This window comes from Tamandua tetradactyla, chromosome 21, assembly GCF_023851605.1.
Source record: "Tamandua tetradactyla isolate mTamTet1 chromosome 21, mTamTet1.pri, whole genome shotgun sequence".
Lineage (NCBI taxonomy): Eukaryota > Metazoa > Chordata > Mammalia > Pilosa > Myrmecophagidae > Tamandua > Tamandua tetradactyla.
In genome coordinates, this window is record NC_135347.1 from 16,071,443 (window position 1) to 16,086,791 (window position 15,349).

Below are 15,349 nucleotides of genomic sequence, written 5' to 3' on the forward strand. Positions count from 1 at the left end.
GTCTACGTGGGACATGACTCCCAGGGGTGTAGATCTTCCTGGCAATGTGGGACAGAAATCCCAGAATGAGCTGAGACTCAGCATCAAGGGATTGAGAAAACCTTCTTGACAAAAGGGGAAAGAGCGAAATGAGACAAAATAAAGTGTCAATGACTGAGCGATTCCAAACAGAGGTTATCCTGGAGGTTATTCTTATGCATAATATAGATATTACCTTTTTAGTTAAGGTGTAATGGAGAGGCTGGAGGGAACTGCCTGAAAATGTAGAGCTGTGTTCCAGTAGCCATGTTTCTTGAAGATGATTGTATAATGATATAACTTTCACAATGTGACTGTGTGACTGTGAAAACCTTGTGTCTGATGCTCCTTTTATCTACCTTGTCAACAGATGAGTAGAACATATGGGATAAAAATAAATAATAGGGGGAACAAATGTTAAAATAAATTTAGTTTGAAATGCTAGTGATCAATGAAAGGGAGGGGTAAGGGTTATGGTATGTATAATTTTTTTTTCTGTTTTCATTTTATTTCTTTTTCTGAATTGATGCAAATGTTCTGGGAAATGATCATGATGATGAATATGCAACTATGTGATGATATTGTGAATTGCTGAGTGTATGTGTTGGGAATGTTTGTGTTTCTTTCTTGTAATTTTTTTTAGTTAATAAAAAATTTTTTAGTTAATAAAAGATTTTTTTTTTTAATTACTGCTTTAAGGAAATGTTTCCTGAATGGATTCTTTTTCCATCGGCCTTGCTCAAACTTTTCAATACAGTGTTTAGAAAATCATCATTCCATTCTGACCCTTTTACATCATAAAATTTTAACTACTAAAAGTAGGAAAAGGTACAAATGAGCACTCAAGCAGGAGTCAGGAGACTTATGTTCAGCTAGTAATAATCTTTCAGCCAGCTAACTACATGATTAAAAATAAATCATTTAACTTCTCTGATACCATACACAGGTCAAAAAAACTCTAATATTTCCATCAGCTCCAAAATGTTCTAATTTTCTTAAAAGTCAGCTAAGGAAAGTTTTGCTACATTTAACTTTAAACCCACTTTCTTTGATTCATTCATTCAATCATTTACCAAACATTAATTAAGCACCTAGTGTATGCTAGGTACTATGCCAGAAGCTCTTGTGGGACTACAAAGTTGAGTAAAACACAGTTTACTTCCTCAATAAGCTCACTTGTAAACAGTAGAGAACAAAGTCTTCCTAACATAGGTTGCCTAATAATCACATAGCACTTGTATATAAAAATAATGCATATTAAACAGGTATGAGTACTTAACTATTATTCAAGATTTACTAATTTACTGAAATCAGTTTGAACACAGATGGTGAGGGAGAAAAATAACCTCAACTTGACAGGAGTTTTCTGTTCTTTTTTTTTTACATGGGCAGGCACCAGGAATCAAATCCGGGTCTCCGGCATGGCAGGCAAGAACTCTGCCATTGTGCCATCATGGCCTGCCCAAGGAGTTTTTATATTATATGAAGATTCTATTTGTGGCTAATGGTATTCATTTATATCACATTTAACACCACAGTGACATTGACGTATCATAAAATGATAAGTGAAAATTTAAGTAAAATATTCACCTCATCATTGTAAGGATGGAAATATGCAATACGATAGAGATTTGTCCTACTATGTAAACTAACACACTGTGATCTCCTCATTATGCCTTAATTCCATGTAAACCAACACTCTGCTTTGATGAAAACTCTAAAAGGCCCTTTACAAAATAAAATAAACTAGAAACTAGCTGCATGATGTGGAATAGATGCTAGATAAGTGAATTTTCCAAGCATGTTTTAAAAAACAAACCCCATATGTAATTTTTAAGTTCCAAAGTAAATGTAGAAACAAAGGTTTGATTTCCTGTATATACAAAGAAATCACACACCTCAATAGCAAAAGAACAAACAGCCCAATTTTAAAATGGGCTAAAGATATGAATAGGCATTTTTCTGAAGAGCAAATACAGATGGGTCAAAAGCATAATGGACAGATGCTCATTTTCACAGGCTATAAGGGAAATGCAGATCAAGACTACAATGAGATTCTACCTCACACATATAAGAACAGCTGCTACTAAACAAACAGGAAACTATAAATGTTGGAGTGGATGTGGAGAAACCGGGACACTTATGCACTGCTGTTGGGAATGTATAATGGTGCAGCCACTATGGAACACTGTTCGGTGGTTCCTTAGGAAACTAAATATTGAGTTGCCTTATGACCCAGCAATAGTACTTACTACTTGGTATATATCCAGAAGAGCTGAAAGCAACAACATAAAGAGACATTTGCACATTGATGTTCATAGCAGCATTATTCAGAATCGCCAGAAGATGGAAACAAACCAATTACCCATCAACAGACGAGTGGATCAACAAAATGTGGTATACACATATGATGGAACATTATGCAGCAATAAGACAAAATGATATCCTGAAGCACATGACAAGATGGATGAGCCTTGAGGACATAATGCTGAGTGAAATTAGTCAGACACAAAAAAAGACAGATACTGTATAATTCCACTTTCATGGCCAGCATAAAGGTATAATCAGAGGTTTATAACACAGAATATAGGAGACTTAGAAATACATAGAAGCTAGAGATGGGTGACCTGTTAGCTAATGAGGTTGAACTCCAATGTAAGGGAATAGATAGGAGTGAAGGTGGTTCTCTAGTGGGTCTATAAGTAATTTGACCATGTTGAAGATGAACAAGTTTGAAAGGGGTTTTATAGACCTACGTTCCTACTGATTAACACAAGAAATATGAATCAGTTCTTGCAAGAATTACTTCAAAGATATGATTCTTGTACAAAGAGTGTTTAAGTCCATGGTACAGGGAGGAAACTGCTATTGCATGCTATGAGCTATCAAAAGGAAACCATAAGCACTACCACAGGAACAATGGAAGTATATGATGGGGGGGAGGGACAAGAGTCAAGAGGAGGTTGAGATTTCCTATTTGGTGAGTTTTTGTGTTTATTGGTTTTCTTTCTCTTGGGAACAATGAAATGATCTAAAGTTGAGAAAGTTGATAGACTATGGACTTTGGGCCCTCTACATGGTACCCAATAAATGCAGGTGGCTGAAGGATCCACTGACAGAGAAGTAGATGGGCAAATGATGGTGTATACTTATGAATGAAGGTTGTGCTGCTACAAAAAGGAACAAAGTCATGAGGCATGCAATGATGTGAAAGAACATGTGGGACACTTGGTGAGACAAAATAAGCCAAAAACAAAAGAACAACAATGGTACAGTCACCTTTAGAAAATGTTTGTAAGAAAACAGGACCTAGATTGTAAGCTTTTAGAACACACACATTAAGTCCGGAGTGGTGATTATTATTTCTGGATTTTGAGAGGCTGTTTTACATTCATAATCTGATATTTAGAGATACGAATGAAGTCAAATAGGTTGGAGTTACAGTAATTCAGAAGATAGGGGTAAAGAAGACAGTGTCAATATTTTACAGCATACTCTTTGAGACCAATAGAAGAAAGGTTTATTTGGTCTGGAACTGAAATTTTCTGTAGCACATATTCTAATTCAACCTATCTGTATGGCTTATTTGAACAACTGAAACACAAGGAGCACAGAATAAGAAAGAGGTCCTTTAATCTTTGATAGATTATTGTAATGGCTCGACACACTCTAGAGTATATTAAGCAGATAATCAGAAAGTATTGGCAAAGTCCCCTGAGGGATGGGAGAAAGAATATGGAACTATTAAATCTTACCATCAGGGAATCCCGATATAGTGTTAAACTTTAAGGACACCCAAATCAACAGGTCATGCCCTCAATCAGGAGGTTTACTCTTGTGAAGTTTATGTAGGTAGTGGAGAAGCTTAGACTACCTATAGGCGTGCTTAAGAGTTACTTCTGGAGGACCTCTTTTTGGGTCAGATGTGGCCTCAGTCTCTGTAAGCCCAACTCTGCAAGTGAAATCATTGCCCTCCCCCCTACATGGCACATGACATCCAGGAGTGAAAGTCTCCCTGGTGACGTGGGAGATGACTCCCAGGGATGACTCCATACCTGCACTGTGGGATCAACAATTCCGTCATGACCAAAAGGGGGAAAAGAAGTGTAACTAATAAAGTATCGGTGGCAGAGAGAGTTCAAATAGAGTCGAGAAGCCACTCTGGAAATTACTCTTACACAAGCTTCAGTTAGACATTACTACCTATCATAACCTGCCAACCCCCAACCAGAACCATTCTAGCCAATCCTGAAGAACACCTAGGGCAATAGTTAAGATTCCACAAGAGTTCCATGTATTAGAGTAACTTTGCAGAAACCTGCAATCTCCAGACGGGTCCCTGGTCCAGATAAGTCCTGAAACTTAGCCCAGCCTGTCCAGAGCATCAGATAGTTCCATCCCCCTATCCCACATTAGTGACAGACCCTTCCTTCCAATATGAAAAACTTGGAATTGCCATAGCTCAAACACCCCTAAAGAGAGGGATGGAAAGATTAAAGGTGATGGTGGAGTTATAAAGAGAAGGCAGGATAACAAATGAATATCATTGCTGAATCATTAAACTGATATCTCTTTCAGTCTTCAGTATTTTAGAGCAACTAGAAGTAAAAATCTAAAACTGTGGGATTGTAACCCATATCCAACTCTGAAATATGTTCTACAACTAATTGCGGTGCTGTGCTTTGAAATTTATAGCTTTTTTATATATATTTTTTCACAAAAAAGAAGGAAAAAAAGTCGATTATGATGATAAAAAAATATTTAAGCCCTCTAGCCTCCTATATTTTGGAGCAGTTAGATGGAAAAATATGAGAGGATCATATGGTAGCCCACAATAAACTCTGGGAGCTATCCTGCAACTATCTATTGAAGAGTGCTTTGAAAACTATTTTTTTTTATTTCTTTGCTTTGTATATCTGTTATATTATACAATAAAAAAAGTTAAAAATAATAAAAATTTTAAAAAGTAAATCTAGAGAGGGGCACATGGGTGGTTCAGTGGTAGAATGCTCACCTTCGATGAGGGAGACCTGGGTTTGATTTCTGGACCAAGCATCACCACCATCACCCCCACCTCTGCTCCCCAAAAAAGTAAATGTAGAGAAAAGTAAAGGTAGGAGGAGGCAGGGCAAGTGGGTGGCATAGCAAGGTGTGAAATTTAGTTTGTCACACAAAGCAGCTAGTAAAGGGCCAGGAATGGTACAGAACAACTGCTGAGGGAACATCAGTGATCAGACACACAGTGTACACCAGTCTGGATCAGGCAGAACAGCTGAGATTCCACACAGGACTTAAGTCCCCCAAGCCACAGATGCCTGCGACCCTCCCCAACTGGCATGGCAGGCTGCTTCCCTGAGGGAAAGTTTACTAGTAGAAAGGGTTTAGCTCAACCAAACTTCAATTGCAGAATTAACTAACAAATTCTGACTACTGAAACAGGCCCCCCGCCCAGATAAATCTGGAATAAGCAATAAAGAACTAGGAATTTTTGCCCCAGCAGAAAGGAAGTAGGGCTGAAAGGAGTTAAAAAAAAAACAGAGGCTTTTTGAGTTAGGCAGCAAAAATACTGGAAAAGGGCTGGACCCTAAAAAAAGGGGGTACATAGAGCCTGGAGATCAATATTGCCAAGTACCAATTCAAACTCTGATTGACTAACAGAAGAAAGGGTCCAGCTCAGAAAAGGCTTTCCTACTTCTTTTTTTCTCCTTAAACAGCTCATTATATAGCATTGGCAGCACTCTCAGGCTCCAGCACTGCCCCAAGAAAGGGCAGAATAAGCTTGTTTGAAAGACAAAGTAACTAGTTAGATGAAAGGGGTTAATTCCCTGAAGATTGTATCTTCCCAAAGAGAAGGGGGGTAGGGCCAGGTTCAAATGAATTCCCACTTTCAAGGAATTCAGGTCCCATGGACTTAAAAACAAAAACAATCAAAGCCCTTCTATCACATCACCTCTGTCTCCAACCATGCCCCTGGCAGGGAGAGTCTGCTGATATTAAAGGCACTGCATCACTTTCATTTGGTGGGAAGCCCCAGGCAGACAAATGCCACATGTTGGGCAGGACAGGAAGAGCCTAGAGTCTGGAGGCTTTACAAGAAAGTCTGAAAACTTGCTGGGTCTTACCCTCAGGTAAAACCAATGCTGGCTACTCTCTCCTCTTGAGATGTGGGCCTGTCTGGTCTGGGTAAATCTGACTGGGGTCTAAAATATCTGAGGACACCCTCCTTAAAAAAAAAAAAGCTCTATATAAGCAGAGAAAGAAACAGAAAAACGAAAACTGAAAATTTTTGATCAATTAAACAGAACCTACGCTAGAGGTCTAGAATAAGTTGAATAGAATGTCAAAGAACAAAGGCATCCAGCAGAAAAACCTAAAGTGAAAACAACCTCCAGAATAAATGAATTATGAAAATCAAATGCCTAGACACCAGCAAAAAATAACAAACCATGCTAGGAAAGTCAAAAATATGCCCAGCCAAAGGAACAAATCAATGCTTCAAATGAGATTGCTGGAGTTGAAACAACTATAATTCAGGATGTTCAAACAGACAGGCAAAATCTCATCAAAAATAAAATCAACAAGTTGAGGGAGGATATATAGAAGACAGTGGGTGAACAAAAAGAAGAATTTGAACATTTGAAAAACAAATCACAGAACTTATGGGAATGAAAGGCACAGTAGAAGAGATGGGGAAAAAAAAGGAAACCTACAACAATAGACATGAAGAGGCAGAAGAAAGGGTTAGTGAACTAGAGGACTGGATATCTGCAATCCAACACAGAAAAGAAACATAGGGAAAAGAACACAAAAATATGAGCAGGGTTTCAGGGAACTGAATGACAACATGAAGCACACGAAAATACATGTTGTGGGTGTCCCAGAAGGAGAAGAAAATGGGAAAAGGGGGAGAAAGATACTCAAGGAAATAATCACTGCAAACCTCCCATCTCTTACGAAATACATAAAATTACAGATCCAAGAAATGCAGTTACTCAAAACAGAATAGTTTTAAATATATATACTCTAAGACACTTACTAATCAATTGTCGTATGTCAAAGACAAAAGGAGAATTTTGAAAGCAAGAGAAAAGCAATCTATCAAGACCATATGTGGATTTCTCAGCAGAAACCATGGAGACAAAAAGGCAGTGGATGACATATTAAGATTCTAAAAGAGAAAAACTGCCAACCAAGAATTCTATATGCAGAAAAATTGTTCTTCAAAACTGAGAGGGAGAGCGACCTACAGTGGTTCAGCAGGTAGAGTTTTCACCTGCCATGCTGGAGACCCAGATTTGATTTCCGGTGCCTGCCCATGCAAAAAAAAAAAGGAAAAATGAGGGGGAGATTAAAACATTTTCAGACAAACAATCACTGAGAGAATTTGTGACTAATAGATGAGCTCTACAAGAAATGCTAAAGTGAGTACTATAGGCAGACAGGAAAAGGAAGGAGAATGAAGTCTAGAGAAGAGTGTAGAAAAGAAGACTATCAATAAAGGTAGAAAGACAAAAAAAAAGTTAGACATGACATATAAAATTCAAAAGACAAAATGGTAGAAGTACTGCCTTTACAGTAAAAACATTAAATGTTAATGGATTAAACTCCCCAATCAAAAGACACAGATTGGCAGAAAGGATTAAAAAACAAGACCCGTGTATATGTTGTCTACAGGAGACTCACTTTAGACCCAAAGACAAAAATAGGTTGAAAGTGAAATGTTGGGAAAAGATATTTCATGCAAACAACAATTAGAAAAGAGCAGGAGTAGCTAGACTAATATCTGACAAATTAGACTTCAAGGAGGCAAAGAAGGATACTATCTATTAAAAAAAGAAATGATTCAACAAGAAGACATAACATTCATAAATATTTATGAATGGAGCCAGAGTGCTCTAAAATTCATGAGGCAAACACTGACAACCCTTAAGGGAGAAGTAGACACATCTACCATAACTGTTAGAGACTTCAATTACCTGTTCTCATCAATGGATAGAACATCTAGACAGAGGATCAATAAGGAAACAGATATTTTGAATAATAAGATAAATGAACTAGACTTAACAGACATTTAAAGAACAGTACACCCCACAATATCAGGATACACATTTTTTTCTCAAGTGCTCATGGATCATTCTCAAGGATACACCATATGCTGGGTCAAAAAGAAAGTCTCAATAAATTTTAAAAGATGGAAATCATAAAAAACACCTTCTTGGATCATAACAGAATGAAGCTGGAAATCAATAACAGGCAAAGGACCTGAACATTTACAAACACATGGAGACTGAACAGCACACCCTTAAACAACTAGTGGGTCAAGAAACAAATTATAAGAGAAATCAGTAAATATCTCAAGCAAATGAAAATGAACACAAAAAACATCAAAATTTATGGGATTCAGCAAAGCAGTGCTGAGAATGAAATTTGCTGCCTTAAATGCCTATATTAAAAAAGAAGAAAGAGCAAAAATCGAGGAATTAACTGTTCACTTGGAAGAGCTAGAGAAAGAACAGCAAACCAACCCCTAAGCAAACAAATGGAAAAAAACAACAAAGATTAGAGCAGAAATAAATGAAACTGAGAAAATGAAAACAATCGAGAAAATCAACAAAACCAGAAGTTGGTTCTTTGAGAAAATCAGTAAAATAGATGGACCCTTAGCTAGGCTAACTTAAAAAAAAACAGACAGAGAAAGAGAAAATGCAAATCAATAAAATCAGAAATGGAAGAGAAGATATAACCAGTGATTCCACACTAATAATGTGGTAATGAGAATACTACCAACAACTATATGCTAATAAACTAGACAACGTAGATGAAATGGACAACTTCCTAGAAAGACATGAACAACCAACATTGACTCAAGAAGAAATTGACAACCTCAACAAACCAATTACAAATAAAGAGGCTGAATCAGTCATCAAGAAGCTCTCCAAAAAGAAAAGTCCAGGACCAGATCGCTTCACATATATACTCTACCAAGCATTCAAGAAAGAATTAGTACCAATCCTGTTCCAACTCTTCAAATAAATTGAAGAGGAAGGAAATCTACCTAACTCATTCTATGAAGCCAACATTACCCTAACACTAAAGCCAGACAAAGTTACTACAACAAAAGAAAACTATAGACCAATCTCTTTAGTGAATATAAATGTAAAAATCCTCAACAAAATACTCACCAACTGAATCCAGCAGCACATTAAGAGAATTATACACCATGTCCAAGTGGGATTTATTCCAGGTATGCAAGGCTGGTTGAACATAAGAAAATCAATTAATGTAGTACACCATATCAGCTAATTAAAGAGGAAAAATCAAATGATCATCTTGATTGATGCAGAAAAGGCATTTGACAAAATTCAACATCCTTTCTTGATGAAAAAACTTCAAAGGATAGAAATAAAAGGGAATATGTGAAAAGCCCACAGCTAATATCATCCTCAATGGGGAAAGACTGAAAGCTTTCCCTCTAAGATCAGGAACAAGACAAGGATGCTCACTGTCACCACTGTTATTCAACACTGTGCTGGAAGTTCTAGCCAGAGTAATTAGACAAGAAAAAGAAATAAAAGGCATCCAAAATTGAAAAGGAAGAAGTAAAACTCTGTTTACAGATGACATGATACTATATTTCGAAAGTCCCAAAAAATCAACTAGCAAAGCTACTAGAGCTAGTAAATGAGTAAAACAAAGTGGCAGGGTAAAAGATCAATACCCTAAAATCAAGTGTGTCTGTACAACTAGTGATGAACAATCTGGGGAGGAAAATCCCATTTTCAACAGCAACGAAAAGAATCAAGTATTTAAGAATAAATTAACTAGGGATACAAAAAGGCCTATATGTAGAAAACTATTAAAAATTGCTAAAATAAATCATGGAAGACCTAAATAAATGGGAGGGCATACCGTTTTCATGGACTGGAACACTAAATATACTTAAGATGTCAATTCTACCCAAACAGATTTATATATTCAAGGCAATACCTATTAAAATCCCAACAATTTACTTTGCAGAAATAGAAAAAAATATAAACCAAATTTATTCGGAAGGGGAGGGTGCCCCAAATAGCTAAAAATATCTTGAGAAAGAAAAATGTAGTGGAAGATCTCACACTACCAAACTTTAAAGCATATTCCAAAGCTACAGTAGTCAAAGTAGAATGGTACTGCCATAAAGATAGATATACTGACCAATGGAACTGAGTTGAATGTTCAGAAGTGGACCCCCTCATCTATGGAAAATTGATCTTTGATAAGGCAGTCAAGACAAACCACTTGGGACAAAGCAGTCTCTTCAATAAACGGTGTTTGGAAAACTAGCTATGCATATGCAAAAGAATGAAGGAGGATCCATATCTCACACCCTATACAAAAATTAACTCAAGATGGATCAAAGATCTAGACAATAGGGCTAATACCATAAAACTTTCAGAAGAAAATGTAGGGAAATATCTTATAAATCTTGAAATAGGAAGTGGTTTCCTAGACCTTATCCCCAAGCACAAGCATTGAAAAAAGAAATAGATAAATGGGAACTCCTGAAAATTAAACACTTTTGTGCATCAAAGAAGTTTGTGAGGAAAGTAAAAAAGGCAGCCTATAAAACAGGAGACAATATTTGGAAACCACCTATCAGAATAGGGTTTAGTATCCAGAATAGATAAAGAGAGTCTTTGACTGAACAACAAAAGACCAACAACCCAATTAAAAAATGGGCAAAGACATGAACAGACACTTCTCAGAAGAGGAAATACAAATGGCTAAAAGGCACATGAAAAGGTGCTCAATTTCACTGGCTATTAGGACATGCAAATCAGAACCACAATGAGATATCATCTGACACCCACTAGAATAGTCATTATCAAAAAAAAACAGAAAATGACAAGTGCTGGAGAGAATGTAGAGAAGAAGGCACACTTACCTTCTGTTGGCAGGAATGTAAAATGGTATAACTGCTTTGGAAGGCAATTTGGCAGTTCCTCAGGAACCTAAGTCTAGAACTGCCATATGCTCCAGCAATTCCATTACTAGGTACATATTCAGAGGAAGTGAAGGCAAGGACACAAACGGACATTTGCACACCGATGTTTACAGCACCATTATTTACAATTGCCAATATATGGAAACAGTCCAAATGTTCATCAATGGACGAGAGGCTAAACAAGGTGTGGTACATACATATGATGGAATATTAGTCAGCTGTAAGACAGAATAAAGTCATGAAGCATGTAACAACGTGGATGAACCCTGAGGACATTATGCTAAGTGAAATTAGCCAGAAACAAAAGGACAAACACTATATGAGTTCTCACTACTGTGAACTAACATTAATGAGTGAACTTTGAGAGTGGAAGTTAAGAACACAGGTTATCAGGAGACAGAAAAAGGGTAGAGTTTGGGCATTTGGTACTGAATGGATGCAAAATGCAACAGGACTGACTGTACAAATTCAGATATGGATAGCACAATATTACCTGATTGTAGCACAAAAATATAAGTACACTGAATGAAGCTGGATGTGAGTATGACTGAAGTAGAAGGGCTGGAGGCACGAATGAAACCAAGATGAAAGATAAAGAATAAAGAATAAAACAGATTAATTTAGGAATGCCTAAAGTGGACAATGATGATGATTAAATACACACAAAAAAATGTTTTTTGCATGAGGGACAACAAATAAATGTCAACATTGTTGAAAAAGGATGGTATACAGGAAAAATACAATCCATGCAAGCTAGGATCTATAGTTACAGTAACATTGTACTATGTTTCCACTGAATGTAACAAAGGCATTAGCCCAAAACTAAATGTCAACAGGCAGTGTGCATGGGGGAGAGGTATGGATTCTTTGTGGAAGAAAAGGAAATTACTTCATACAGATTACGGTGGTGAAGGCATGTTTATTTACTTAGGTTGGATTGCATAATGTGCAAATAGAACTGTTTAAAAATGAACAGAGAGAAAGCAGTGCTAGAGAAAATGCAGACAAAGAGATGTACCCATTCACTGCGGGTAGGGAACCTAAGAGGTACAGACCCTCGAGAGCAGTGTTGTGGTTCCACAAAAGGCTAGGGGTGGGGTTGCTACATGATCCTGCAACCCCTGTGCTCAGTATATACTTCGTGGAACTGAATGTGGAGACAGGCATGGACATTTAAACACTGGTGTTCATGGCAGCAGTGTTCCCAATTCACAATGGATGGAGGTGGCCTAAGGATACAACAACTGAGGAAAGGAAGGGGGAACTGTGGTGTATATGTACAATGGACTAGTATGTTGAATGAAATGTCAGAAACAAAAAAGACAAATACCATGCTCCACTCATATGGGCTAAGTATAATATAAAACCTTAGTGAACTGAAGGTGAGAGCATGAGTTATCAGGTTAGGGCCTGTTGCAAAGGGTCCTAGATTGTAAGCTCTTACAGCTATCATATATACGCAGGTGTAGCTTGTTATTTCTAAATTCTGAGGTACCAGGCTGTTTAACTTGATCATTCCTAGAAACTTTGGGTATATATGTGACACCTGAGACTCAGAGATAGCGCTCTGAAGCTATGAAAGTCAGCCAGTACCCATACAGGAACTGTTTAAAAAGTTGAAAAAGGGATCAGACTTTGACTAGAAATATCAATGAAGCTGATTTGGATAGGACTGGGGTAGATAAGAATACAGGATAAAGGATGATATCGTCTGTATTTTAAAACTTCAACTTCTGTGTGAGACCAAAGGGAGACACATTTATTTGGTGCAAAATTTATATTTTGGGTAGCATGTTACCTAATTTAGCTTGTATGGTCAGTTTAGCTGAACACCATAAGTACATGGAATCTTGAATAGGGTGTGAGATCTTGTCAGTTTGTCCAGGTTAGTGGGATGCTCTGATATATTTCAGAGTAATTTGGGCAGTGAATAAAGAAGTATTTGCAAAGTCTGCTTGGGGGACTGGGGAGAAATGAAGAAATATTTAACTTCTCCATTTGGAGAACTTTTGATATTCTCTAAGCAGTGGGGACAACCAGATCAATAGGATGACCCTCAATTGTGGGGTTCAGCCCTATGAAACTTATTCCTGCAAAGGATAGGCTAAACCTATTTAAAATTAGGCCTAAGAGTCACCCCAGATAACTACTGTTGCTCAGATGTGACCTCTCTCTCTAAGCAAACTCAGCAGGTGAAATCACTGACCTCCCCACTATGTGGGACCTGACTCCAGAGGTATAAATCTCCCTGGCAACGTGGAACAGAAATCTCAGGATTTGCTGGGACCCAGCAACATGGGATTGAGAAAAGGGGGAAGAGAGAAATGAGCCAAAATAAAGTTTCAGTGGCTGAGAGATTTCAAAGAGTTAAGAGGTTATCCTAGAGGTTATTCTTAAGTATTATACAGATATCCCTTTTTAGTTTATGGTATATTGGAGTGGCTGGAGGGAAGTACCTGGAACTGCTGAGCTGTGTTCCAGTAGCCCTGATTCTTGAAGATGATTACATAATGATATTGTTCGTAATGTGACTGCATGACTATAAAAACCTTGTGTCTGATGCCCCTTTTATCCAGGATATAGACAGATGAGTAAAAAAATAAAGACAAATAATAGAGGGGGATAAGGGGTAAAATAAATTGGGTAGATTGAAATACTAGTGGTCAACAAGAGGGATGGGTAAAGGGTATGGGATGTATGAGTTGTTTCTTTTCTTCATTTCTTCTTCTGGAGTGATGCCAATGTTCTGAAAATGATCACGATGATGAATACACAACTATGTGATGATACTGTGAGCCACTGATTGTTTACTATGTATGAACTGTATATGTGTAAAGATTTGTCAATAGGAATATTTAAAAAAAGTAAATGTACTAAAACCACAGTTAAGAAAATCATAAATTATTAAATTCAAAGCGTAAAAATAATCAATGAATGCTATAATGGAATTCTGGCAGTTCAATGACTTTCTTTTAAAGAAAAATGATGATATAACTAATCCATATGATGCAATTTTTAAATTAATACATTAATTTACACAGAATGTTAATGAACATTTGACTCAAATACAACCATGTGCCTCACTATTCCAATTTTCCAAATATGAGAACCATTTAAAAGATCAGCGAAAGAGCCAAAATTGGAAATATCCACTTTAAAAGCTCACGACTACCAAGGAACTAACATCTCTATAAAGGAATATTTATTTGATGCTTAGTAAGTTCTTGCATTTCATATCCCCTTAACTTATACTTCTATGAAGCAAATAATCGCAAAAATCTAGCTCCATAACATTTTCTCCTCAATACTGTAATATAAAATTACAAATTTATTAAAGTTTGTCCATACTAATTTATAGTTTTTAATCATTATCTAGAAACTAACAAGCCATCAGTTAGCTTTAGTTTTCCACTAAACTGAGTACAGCTGTATTCATGTCATGTTCACTCTGGTTGAGATAAATTTGCTCTTTTTTGTGGCCTTAATGAATGATAAGCAACTTGGAGATGAACCCTAAATATTTCAGTCCTGACTCCTCAAAGCACCCAGTACACTGCTATGATGTTACTGTGAACATCGAAAATTAATCAACCGAACATAACTGTTCAAATTCTAACTCTGACAGTTGCTAACAGTGGGATCTTGGCAAGTTTACTTAACCTCTCTAAGCTTTAATTGTCTCATCTATTAAATAGGCACCAGATGTTACTAACAGAACCTACCTTATAGGAGAAGTATGAAGATTAAGTGATACTCAATTTAAAGCACCTGACACAAGATCTGTTGCTCAAGATCACTTAATAAATGTTAGCTGTAATTATTATTATTATGGGAGACTGGAGGGTGGTTTTTTTTTAATGAATGTCCAAAAATTCACCACTTAGAGTTCATCACTTTAAATCAATTTTTCCTATTTTAGCCAGGGGAAAGAACACGGATGAGGGATGCAGTATACACCCTTCCACCCAGAAGGTAAGAAAGAGGGTAACCTAAACCCTCTAAGAAAAAGGCAGAAACTTCTGTCAAGCACAGAACTTGGGTACGTATTAAGCAAAGACTTTAGTAATAACAGGATAAGAAGTCTGTACTTGGAAAACCTCTCTTTCATGTATTTTATTTTTCTTAATTCCATGGGGTTTTTTTCTTAATTTCATAAGTTTTTAACGTTTATTTGTAAGTTCCTTTTTGTCTAACCTGGACTAAGAAGATTAGGAAAGGGATTTTTGTTCTGATCATGGTCAAGCCAAAGACATAGAAAAGTGTGCTCTAAGATCAGTGACCTTAGTTGGAGAAAAAAATAAACAAAGAGGTAGTGAAATTTTTGGTATAGGACACTTGACCAGAATT

At 36.8% G+C, this 15,349-nt stretch overlaps 1 protein-coding gene across 5 annotated transcripts in view; it reads right to left on the reverse strand.

Moving 5' to 3' along the window:
* The window catches only part of YTHDC2 (YTH N6-methyladenosine RNA binding protein C2), a 156,391-nt gene that overhangs the window by 106,712 nt on the left and 34,330 nt on the right, over positions 1 to 15,349 (reverse strand). Inside the window, exon 1 of one of the 5 annotated variants that reach the window (XM_077138929.1) lies at positions 9,201 to 13,853. The exons of 3 other annotated variants lie outside the window; for them this stretch is intronic. The gene's annotated coding sequence lies outside the window, so the exon portion shown is untranslated. Of the gene's footprint in view, positions 1 to 7,054; positions 7,310 to 9,200; positions 13,854 to 15,349 lie in introns of those variants that run through there. One more of the 5 variants, XM_077138928.1, reaches the window with a different exon arrangement.